Here is a 10,943-nt window from a genome sequence, read left to right on the forward strand (position 1 = left end):
ACTTATGGTTACATGTGTATATCTTGGTAACCGCTGCATCAATTTCTTCGAAACTTGGCTNTTGGAAAGGTGAAAAAATATATATTTAATACTTGCGCCGGGTATTTAATGTTCGGCTCCGCCCGAACCTAGACTTTCTTACTTGTTAATATTTCGAATACCGAAAAAATTAACTGAACTCTCAAGAAAAACGAAAAATTCCTATAAAACGACGGACGAGAAATGGAAAAGAAATTTTCTTCTACCAAAATTTCTTAAATCAGTTTGCAGCTCTAAAGAAAAAAATGCTCGTATATTTATTTCCTCATAGAAATTTACAGCAAAAGCAAAGCGCTTTTTCAGGCAACAGAAATTATAATAAATATTTTTTATAATTTCCTTGAGAGCTGGATTCTTAGCTTTAAGATACAGTTTGTATTTGAGGTTATTAGCTTTAGGGGGGGGTTTGAACCCCAAAACCCACCCCTTGTGTGCGCTAATGGACGCAAGAGATCTGTTTATTTCTTAACTATACTTAGGAGGGTTGCCAGCTGTTTAAGAAGTCTCAGCTAACTTATGCACAAATCCGAAGACGAAGATAATACGAAAACGAGCACCAACACGAAGACGAATACTAATACGGGGATCTAGGCTAATATGAAGNGTTTTCCGAATGCTTCGTTTAAATTTCGTATAGACAAATAGTGCGTTTTTATACTTATTGTTTCATTTTCTCAGTGTAAAAAAGTAATACAAATTTCTGCAGTATGAAAGAAAATAAAAATGAATCGAAGTAGTGATACACGTCATGNAATAGCCAAAACAGGTTAAAATATCCCACTCCTATTATTTTGTGGACAACTGTACATATCTATTTATAACTGATTGTATATATAATTGGAGTTAATGTGGATCTGCTTCTCTATTGCTAATTATTGATATTTTGCAATTCATATTGATTTATTAAATTAAATTCAGTACAATCAAAACGAATTTTTCATGTACTGTTTTTACCTTGAATGCGGTCTTAATAATATCACGTATTCTACGTTTAAGTTTAGCGGCTGTGGCTCCGACACAGCCCGCAGGTCAAGACGAAGGCGCTGGACTGATCCTTTTTTAAGGAATTTGGGGGAATTAGCCTGAATAGAGTTGGTATCCCTGATCTCACCCCATGATCTGGTAGAAAACACATAAACTCGTGTTCAACTTCTAACAAAATGTGTCTAAAGCTTCTCAAGAAGAGACTGGTATTCAGCGACATGAAGACCACATATTAATACGTTTATTCATTTTATGAATTCAAAAATGGCCCCGTTTATGCATAGTTCGCGAATTCATGAAATAAAGTGCTTTGAAAAAGTTGCAACGCACTGGCGAGAAACTAAGCAGTTGTCATTTTTTTGCCTCCTTTTGAATTTGCAAAAGCCGTTGGTACCAGGCAATGAACCACATTTTATTTAAATTGGTTTCGATATATTTTCAGTGTATTCTATTTGAATATGTTTTATATTTGAACAATCCCACATAATTTTTTCAGTGTTTAAAATTCTGGTTATGCCACTCAGGGCTATTAATTTAAAAACATCGTAACCCTAGTAAACAGCTGTTTGTGAAACGTGGCGTTGTCGGACTTGCACTTCACGATGTCATGAAATGATGCCGAATTCATGGTTAACTTTCGTGTATGATTGAATTCATGAAATGGTGTTTATGCAGCCAATGTTAACCCAAATTCATGAAATGAATTCGTGAATTAGCCTACGCATAAACGTAGTAAGTGTTAAGCAAATTACTGCTTTAATTTATCTGAAACAAAAGTTGCTTAACTTTTTTTATGGGTTAGTTTGATTCACTATCAAGGAACTGAAAAATGTTTGCTTTTTTTTATTACAGTGGGTTAAATATAAAAAAACCTAAAAATTAAATTAAACAAAACTAAATTTCACTCTCTAGACAAGACTAATTTTTGTACAAGAAATTGCATATTAGATGATTACATGTGACCAAAACGTGGAAAATTGTACCCGCTGTAAAAAAACTATTATGATCCTTTTGGTGATAGACTACCACGCGCGGATACTGATGTTTGGACATTATTTCGTTGCCAACCCGAAAATAGCTGTACCACAGTGCACAGTCTTCTAAATGCTGACTGGGTAGCTAAAAATGGGTAAAGTGTAATTTAACTGCCATATACATGTGTATATACATACATAAGCAGATAGCCCTTATGACCACAGACTTTAACATCTCAATAAACTAGACCTACAATTTTGCAATCATTCACAAATTTGGATAAAGCACATAACAAGTTTGCATTACAAAACAATAACAAAGAACTGATTCATTGATTGACCTATGTACTTTTCACAGCATAACGATTATTTTCCGCCCTGTTTTTAAACTACATTTCGTCTACTTACAAAAGAACCATTCTTACGGTTGCTAGATGTAGACAACTGCACTCACCTTTCCTGCAGGGTACATTGAAGATCGGTAAACTGACAACTATAACAGGTAGGGCTCTTAGTGTACAGGTGTGCACATACATATACATACACATGAATGCGTATATACCAGTATTTATTTAGGTATGTACAAAATACCACTAATTTATCTATTGACATTTGACGCTCACAGAACTTATATGCATACAACATATTTGAATCTTTCAGTACATACATACACACCGAAATTTTTACGATATTCTCCAAGTGTGTACTGTTTTCTTTTACTCGGAATGTAACTAAGTAGTAAGCTATATAGTATACGGCAAAAATGTGTTTTCGCGAAAACAGTGAAAAAACTTATTGTAAATCGAAGAAAAAGTAGCTACTTGAGGAGCGTTCAGAAAAGTTCACATTTTTAAATTTTTTAAGACACTTTTTTCAGTGCGCGGTGTTGAAAGTAAACCAATCAATGAGTTAGGTACTTGTTTGTATGTAATTATTTGAGTCATATTTATATGGAATCCCGATAATCTGTATGTACATAAGTGAAAAACAATTGGCCTGGCAGGCGTGCATAACACATAACACGGACCTTATGAATTAATGGTCTGATTATGCATACTTCCCACAACCATTTGTACCAGTGCAATAAAAATTTATCTTAAGAAAATGTGAAGCAAAATCTAAACTCAACAGATCGCTAAGTTATTAAAAGTTCTGCTAATCTCTGGGTAATGGAATACATACAAAATACATACAAAGTACATACGAAATTACAGTTTGAAGTTTATGCGAAGTTGTGCGCAGTTATGCGAAGTATGCATAATCAGACCATAAGGCTTATGTTGTGGCTGTTAGCACAATGCACACTTCAGCTTAAACGATATACATATTTGGCGTACATATTTTTTAGTAAGTAGTGAACCGCGTTGCTCCTCCAATTTGTGGTGCTCCTCTTGCTTTCCAACTCAAATGGCGAACCTGCATACATCCGATAAGCTTTACTAGAATGTTTGTCATTGCATGGCGCAAGCTGATCGCTATTAAAAATTACTCTCGTTATATTTTCGATCTTGCAGATCAGTCGCCGAATCCGTTCCCAAAAACCTCTTTTGAATACATGCGTTAAAACCAACCAACCAACGTGGCTGATAAGAATGATGGTATTGTGGAAGCGTAACTATACATATCTGAAAGATATTCCAATGATGTGAATTACAATGCTCTTACAATATGTAAATACATACTTACATATTTAAAAAATGAGGCTACCCTGCACTACGGGGGAGTAAATACAGGACTGCCGAATCGGTAGCTACCTAATAAACACCGTCAATTACCGACCGACTACTTGCAGTGTATTTCATCGATTACTTTTACAAGGCAATGTCCTAGGCGGTAGTCACCATCGGATCTCTCTGCACTACCGGGAGTTACTAAAGTAGTCACTTGCGTGTTTTATGGGCGCCCTCTGTCGTAGTTTTTCGCTATTCTGCTTACGACTGGTTCGACTCTGCACTACCACGGGTTAATAGAGTAGCTACTTACCTAGGAGTCGGTGCAGTAGCGGTTCAAAAGTAGCGATTGACTCCAGCAGTACTGGAGGGTAACGTACGGTTTTAATTAAATGGGTCTTTCTGTAGAGACGGACTGTAGGGTTTGTAGGCTGGTGAAAGTAACCCATTCTATGTGCCTGTGCACGAAGCATGAATCGTAGATTGATACACCTTGGAGAACGATTGCCTTCTCCATCTAAAATTTGGAACATGGCCTCATCCAAAGTGCTGAGCTTTTTAAACAGCCTAAGGTTGGAGTGATTACAATTTGGATTTAGCACAATATATCTTCTTAGGTCGCAGCGCGGGTATCTTCGACGTAATAATAATAATATCGTCACTAGACACGAATAAAGAGCTCGAAAAAACTCTTTAGGGAATTCTGGGGAATACTGTTGCACTCGAAAATATAGTTGACCGCGGACATAAGTTTATGGGTCTTTCTTCGCTGTCAAAGAGGTTGACGCGACTTTATTTGCCGGTACCTAAGTTAAGAGTCTTTCTTCGCCGAAATTGATTTTACGCCTCTTTTTTCGCCATCAACTTTTGAGCTCGCGTCTTTATTCGTATCTAGTGACGATATGTATGTATGTGTAAAGAGATATACAATGTACATATGGATAAGTCTATACACTGAAATGAATCGTTAAACGCAGAAAATTTGTTTTTATTAATCTAGTTGTGTTTTGGTTTTACTAAATGTTATGTTAACTATGTTTTTAAAAAATTTGACATTGAAAACAAATATAGTAAATAGTAAAATTTAATAAGCTTTAAAACCGCTTATACAAAATTTGTTTAGAAATTCGAATTAAAAAGCTTGAAATTTTAATGATTTTGTACAACTTTTATAAAAAATTAGTAGACACTAAACAAACAAAAAATAGTGAAAACTGCTAAAAATTTTGTGGTGCTATTATTTTGACTAAAATGTAAAATGTTAATAATTTCCTTTGTCCGGATTTTGATATGCGCCTCCGTATTTGATCTCAGTTGAACTTTTATAATTACGAGTTGTCAATTTAAACGAATATCTTTTGTTTTGTTTGTTTTGTAATATTAGAAATGTATTATTATAGCCAATTTCTCTTCCTTGCACTTCAAAAGGGACAAACATAATCCGAATTTAATTTTTCCAAATAAAAAAACAGGTTTTTCCTGTCGCTATTCAAGTGGATGCACGTGTATGTGTATAAGTATATATAATTGAGACGCATAAACTAACAAGTTTATTTTATTATTATAAGAAGTTCTTTTTGATGCACTCAATTTTAAACAAATTTATATAATCTCTTTAATTTACAAAGTAATTTATAAATTTTATATTTATTAATTATTTAATTTATTTTCAAGCAATTTACGACGATAGTACTATCGATACTATCGATGTTTTCAACTATCGTTTCGAGAACTATCGAGCGGCGGTACTATCGATAGTATCCCAGCTCTAATGCGAATCCCAAAAGGTAGATTGTGTCTGCGTCAACCTACGTCTACGCTACGTCATTGACTGTTTGCGCTTTAAGCCCACACATTTTCGTAACTTTGCTCTGCCTCGCTGCCGCGTTCAAAATTGTCAGCCCTATTCTGCATTTCGGCTCGAATCGAAATTTTCTCCGTTTGGCAACTTTGGTATTCTGCGTTCCGTTTCCTTTCGATCAATCTTCGAAATTTACGATTATACCTATTCTACATTTCGATCGTAGTTCCGTTTTTCTAAGTTGCAAATTTGCTGACGGAGAACGTTTCGATTGTTATTTTCGTGGGTTTAAATAAAATTTTATTAAAAAATTAAGTCAAATATACTGTGCATGCTTGTAAAAGCCATCATAAATGAATTTTCTCGATTTCTGTGTTTTCGCGAGCGGTAATACGGGCAATACGAAATTGGCTCAAATAATGGCAACCAAAAGGGATATTGCGCGAGGTTTTCAAAGAGGAAGTCCAGGCGTTTTTGTTTTCATTATCTATAAATAAGACTGTGAAATGCACTGAATACAATTTGTTCTTTTTGTATAAAATTTATAGATGTACATACATACATACATACATAAAATGTGAAGTTACATAAAAAAGATGTTTTTATTATTGCACTCGTTTTTACTAACTTTTTAAAATGAGATGTGTATGTTGTTTCGAATTCGATTTGCTATGGAAGGATAAGCTTTGTTCTTCCCCTCCTCCAGACGGCTTTCAAAATGGAATTCATTTGCGTTCAAATCTTCCACTCTGTAGTAAATGCAAATGTTGTGGAGTGCTAAAACAACGTTTATAATTTCACTGGATTTGAGGGATGAGTAATACAGTTCAAGAAGAATTTCTTATTACTCTTCACTCATCTGAAACTTCCGCAACAGCAATCTGGGACTCGTCCTCCTCTTCAAGAGCAAACGAAATTTTATTTTTAAATTACAGTGATGCTAGATATATTTAGTTATTTTAAAATATTTACAAACTCCAACTTCATAAGCTGCTATAGTTTGTTGGCTAATATTTCTGTGTTTTGTTTTGATTTCCCATATTCCTAGGCAAACAGCTGATTTCGAAAGATGTTTTCTCTCTTCCTCTTTCGATTCGATCGTAACGCAGAATACCTAAGTTCGATTCTTGCGGAGCGGAATGCGGGAACGTAATCGAAATGCAGAATAGGGCTGTTTATGTCAACATCGACAACGGCGTTGCCGTTTTGGTCCAATTGGACCAAAATTGGTAGCTTATTTTCCTTTGAAAGTTGGGTTGGTTTGATGAAGCTTTTGGAAGACAAAAATGTTTTGTTTACACGTTGAAAAATTGCTTTCAATTTGCACAGTAGGAGTTGTTACACGCATGAGTTTTTTAGTTTTTTCCCATATTTTTTGAACAAAATTTTCTTACTCACTTCCCAAAGCAATTATCGATCTGCTGTTGAAATTAAACGAAAATTGCCTTTCGTCTTGAAAGAAAAATTGCTGATAGACAATTTGCAAAGTGTGAGTGTGCAAATTGAAATACATACGTTGAACATGTTCAGCTCAGGTTAATTCAACACTTTTTTAAATTGCATAAAATGTTAGAAATAGTTTTTTTTTTTTCAAACATAAAAAATGTTGGATATGAATAGAATTAATTTCAAAGGTATTTAAATTTTTTAATAAACGTTTTTTATGCAATACGTTAGTTGCTTTATTTAAAGGCCCGAATTTGTTTTGTTTAACCGTAAAGTTTGGTATGAATGGTTCTTCAACACTGTAAACAATATTATTTGGTATTTCAATTTTTACTGCTAATTTCTGTAGCTTAAACAAATCTCGTTTTAGTGATGAACAAATTTTGGTAGTTTAGAAACTAAGTGGGTAGGCTTTTTGGTACCTAAAATATTCTCAAAAGGCAAAACTGATCGACAAGCGTTTTCTAATTTCATCATTTTTATTCTCGTTTCCTCTTTCACTTTTTTGTCCTCTCCTTTCCTTTCCGTCTTCTAGATCCAACTTCAACAAGTAACGTCCTGTCAAAAAGGAAAATTCCATATGCTCGGCGCCAGCGACGAGTTATTGTGCGTTGCTTCATACAAATTATATGGGCATGACGTTTTTGACAGTTCCTTGGCGTATGTACAGACTAGTACCGAAAATTGTTTTGAAACGGATATGTTTTTGCTGTTTCGTTCAATACAGACTAGTACCGAAAATTGTTTTAAAACGGATATGTTTTTGCCTGTTTCGTTCAATACGCTTTCATTCTGCACTTCGCAGATGCTATTTCGTTGTTCGAAAAAAAAAATTATGGAAGCCCCTCGGCATCGAACCCGGCACCTTCTGAGAGGTAACAAATACTAACAAGCTCCTCTGCACACTCAGCCACTGCCTAATATACATGTTTGAAATGTTCAGCTTAAACAAATAAAATACAATTATGTATTGCATTTTCGAACGTTTTCCGGATATGAAAATTAATGGAAACTGGTTTCTGTTCGTTTCTGAATACAAAACCACATTGTTTTTGGAAGGTTTTTGGATATGTGAATGAACTAAAATTCTAGTATGTTTTATTGCCCGATCAGTTCGTAATTTATTAAATATTATGTTACCAGGCTAGTCTGATCTATGTTTTTAGTGCGAATAAAACTACATTATTCCACTTTCTGACCCAACGTTTCGCTAAAACATTTTTAGCATCTTCAGGGGCAATCCAGCTTTATTTAATCTGCCACAAACCAAAAATACAAAGGCACACTGTAATCAAAAATTAATGAATATAACATACAAACATACATATACATATATGGAATTAAAAATTATATAAAAACAACCATTTTAGGACAAAAAACTCACAATATTTAAGAACTTTGATTTAACACCTGAATACAACGCATCTGTACCATCTTTTGTTGTAGCTTTGTCAATACTAAAATAATAAACATTTTTCTTTGTAATCATAAACAAGAAATGTAAGTCGACGTTCTGACACGAAAACTTTTGTTGCGGAAACTCGAAGCTTGTAGGGGAGAGAGCGACGAGGAAAGGGGACGGGTACCGAGTCGCCCGTACTCGGGAAACACGCTTTGTGCTCTCGTTCGTCTGAGTAATTCAAGTTGGCGAGTCACAGCTGACAACAACTATTGCGTACAAAAGAGATGCTGTGTGTGAATGCAAAGGGCAACACCAAAAGAGAAATCGCCGATAATAAGAAACTCGAGTTTCCGTATTTGAACGCAGACTAAGCGGCCGCAATGTTGTCAGTATCTTCTTTTCTGTTCATTGTCTTTTTCCTTCTATGCATTATCCTAAGGCTTTCTAGTGTATATCGGGTTGACTCCCTTCTTTCTTTGTCAATAATCTTTGTGTTCGCGAAATCAGCTGTATGTCCACTTGTTATGATGTGTTGTGATAATGCTGTACTGCTTTTTTGTTTCCTTATATCTGCTTCATGTTCGCCTAGTCTAACACCTAAAGGCCGCTTAGTTGTCCCAATATACACTTTTTTGCATTCCTCAATTTAATTTCCCTTACATTCAACCTAAAAGATAAGTTAGCCAATATACCAACAATGTTAGCCTCAAAAATAGTCATGAACAAATGGGACCAAGTTCAGCAGAAAACCAATATTCCGAAAAAAAATTCCAAGAAATTTTAGAATTTTGCCTAAAAGACTACAACTATTTTATGTTCAACAAAAAACTATATTCACAAACGTTAGGAATGCCTATGGGCAATCCTATTTCCCCAACAATAGCGGACATAATTATGGACAACCTACTAGACAATACCATCTCGGAGCTCAAGCAAAAATACAATATCGACATTAAATTTATAGCCAAATATGTGGATAACATCTGCNTTCAACAGAAAACCAATATTCCGAAAAAGAAATTCTAAGAAATTTTAGAATTTTGCCTAAAAGACAACAACTATTTTATGTTCAACAAAAAACTATATTCACAAACGTTTGGAATGCCTATGGGCAGTCCTATTTCCCCAACAATAGCGGACATAATTATGGACAACCTACTGGACAATACCATCTCGCAGCTCAAGCAAAAATACAATATCGACATTAAATTTATAGCCAAATATGTGGATGACTATGATATGAATTCTTAACAAGTATCACAATAAACTTCAATTTACGATGGAAATAGAGAAAAATTCAAAAATCCCTTTCCTTGACGTTTGCATACATAGAGAAAACCACGATCTTTTACTTGACTGATAATCCAAACAAACTTCTTCTGGACGCCTGATTAATTATTACTCATCGCAACCAACAAAATATAAGATAAATACAGCAAAAAACCTCATCCATAAAATGTTGGCAATAAGTCACACACGGTTCCACGAAGCTAACAAAGAGAAAATTAACAAAATCCTAATTAACAATAATTACCCTGTAAACTTAGTACGGGAATTAATAAATCAAGAAGTTATGAAAACAAGCATCCATCCCAATACAATACCGAACACAGACACAACCAAAACTACTAAGACATTTTACAGTGTAACATATATTCCCAACTTAACTGGCAATTTTGGTCACAGCATAACGAAATCACAAAACATAGCACTTTCCTACAAATCTAACTACACTCTGCCGACAATATACACAAAAACTAAGTGCTCAGTAGATATCCAACAACAAAACAATGTAGTGTATGAAACTAAATGTAAGGGAAATGAAATTGAGGAATGCGAAAAAGTGTATATTGGGACAACTAAACGGCCTTTAGGTGTTAGACTAGGCGAACATGAAGCAGATATAAGGGAACAAACAAGCAGTACAGCATTATCACAACACATCATAACAACTGGGCATACAGCTGATTTCGCAAACACAAAGATTATTGACAAAGAAAGAAGGGAGTCAACCCGATATACACTAGAAAGCCTTAGGATAATGCAAAGAAGGAAAAAGACAATGAACAGAAAAGAAGATACTGACAACATTGCGGCCGCTTAGTCTGCGTTCAAATACGGAAACTCGAGTATCTTATTATCGGCGATTTCTCTTTTGGTGTTGCCCTTTGCATTCACACACAGCATCTCTTTCGTACGCAATTGTTGTTGTCAGCTGTGAATCGCCAACTTGAATTACTCAGACGAACGAGAGCACAAAGCGTGTTTCCCGAGTACGGGCGCAGCGTTGCCATTTTAGCCGTTTTCCGGCTAGATTTAGCCGGTTTTGATAGCAACTAGCCGGAGAAAATTCGATCTAGCCGGCAGCCGATTTGTTAGCCGGTTTGTAAAAAAAAGTTAGCCGTTTTTAGCCGATTTTACTATTTGCCTAATTTTCAGGTGCAAAAAGTAAACAAGTTGTTCGAAAGCAATAATGCAGACCCAATGAAGATTTTTAATGAACTCAATGTTTTACTTTCGCATCTATGCTCCCTAGTGGTTATTAGCGCGGACACATTTGATCCTATATGCTCCCCGTTGGAACCATACCTTGCTCCATTTCCTCAGTTTTATCACAGTTTTGAAGA

General features: G+C 35.1%; 1 protein-coding gene across 12 annotated transcripts in view; it reads left to right on the forward strand.

Annotated features, from left to right (window-relative positions):
* Positions 1–10,943, forward strand: part of aru (arouser) — a 119,217-nt gene that overhangs the window by 36,028 nt on the left and 72,246 nt on the right. For 2 of the 12 annotated variants that reach the window (XM_017610807.1, XM_017610820.1), the window contains exon 1: positions 2,622–2,910. The exons of 7 other annotated variants lie outside the window; for them this stretch is intronic. The gene's annotated coding sequence lies outside the window, so the exon portion shown is untranslated. Of the gene's footprint in view, positions 1–2,621; positions 2,911–3,336; positions 3,444–3,511; positions 3,596–10,943 lie in introns of those variants that run through there. 3 more of the 12 variants (XM_017610811.1, XM_017610809.1, XM_017610817.1) reach the window with 3 other exon arrangements.

Source organism: Rhagoletis zephyria, unplaced genomic scaffold, assembly GCF_001687245.7.
Source record: "Rhagoletis zephyria isolate East Lansing unplaced genomic scaffold, Rhagoletis_zephyria_1.1 Rzeph_scaffold_00344, whole genome shotgun sequence".
Classification (NCBI taxonomy): Eukaryota; Metazoa; Arthropoda; class Insecta; order Diptera; family Tephritidae; genus Rhagoletis; species Rhagoletis zephyria.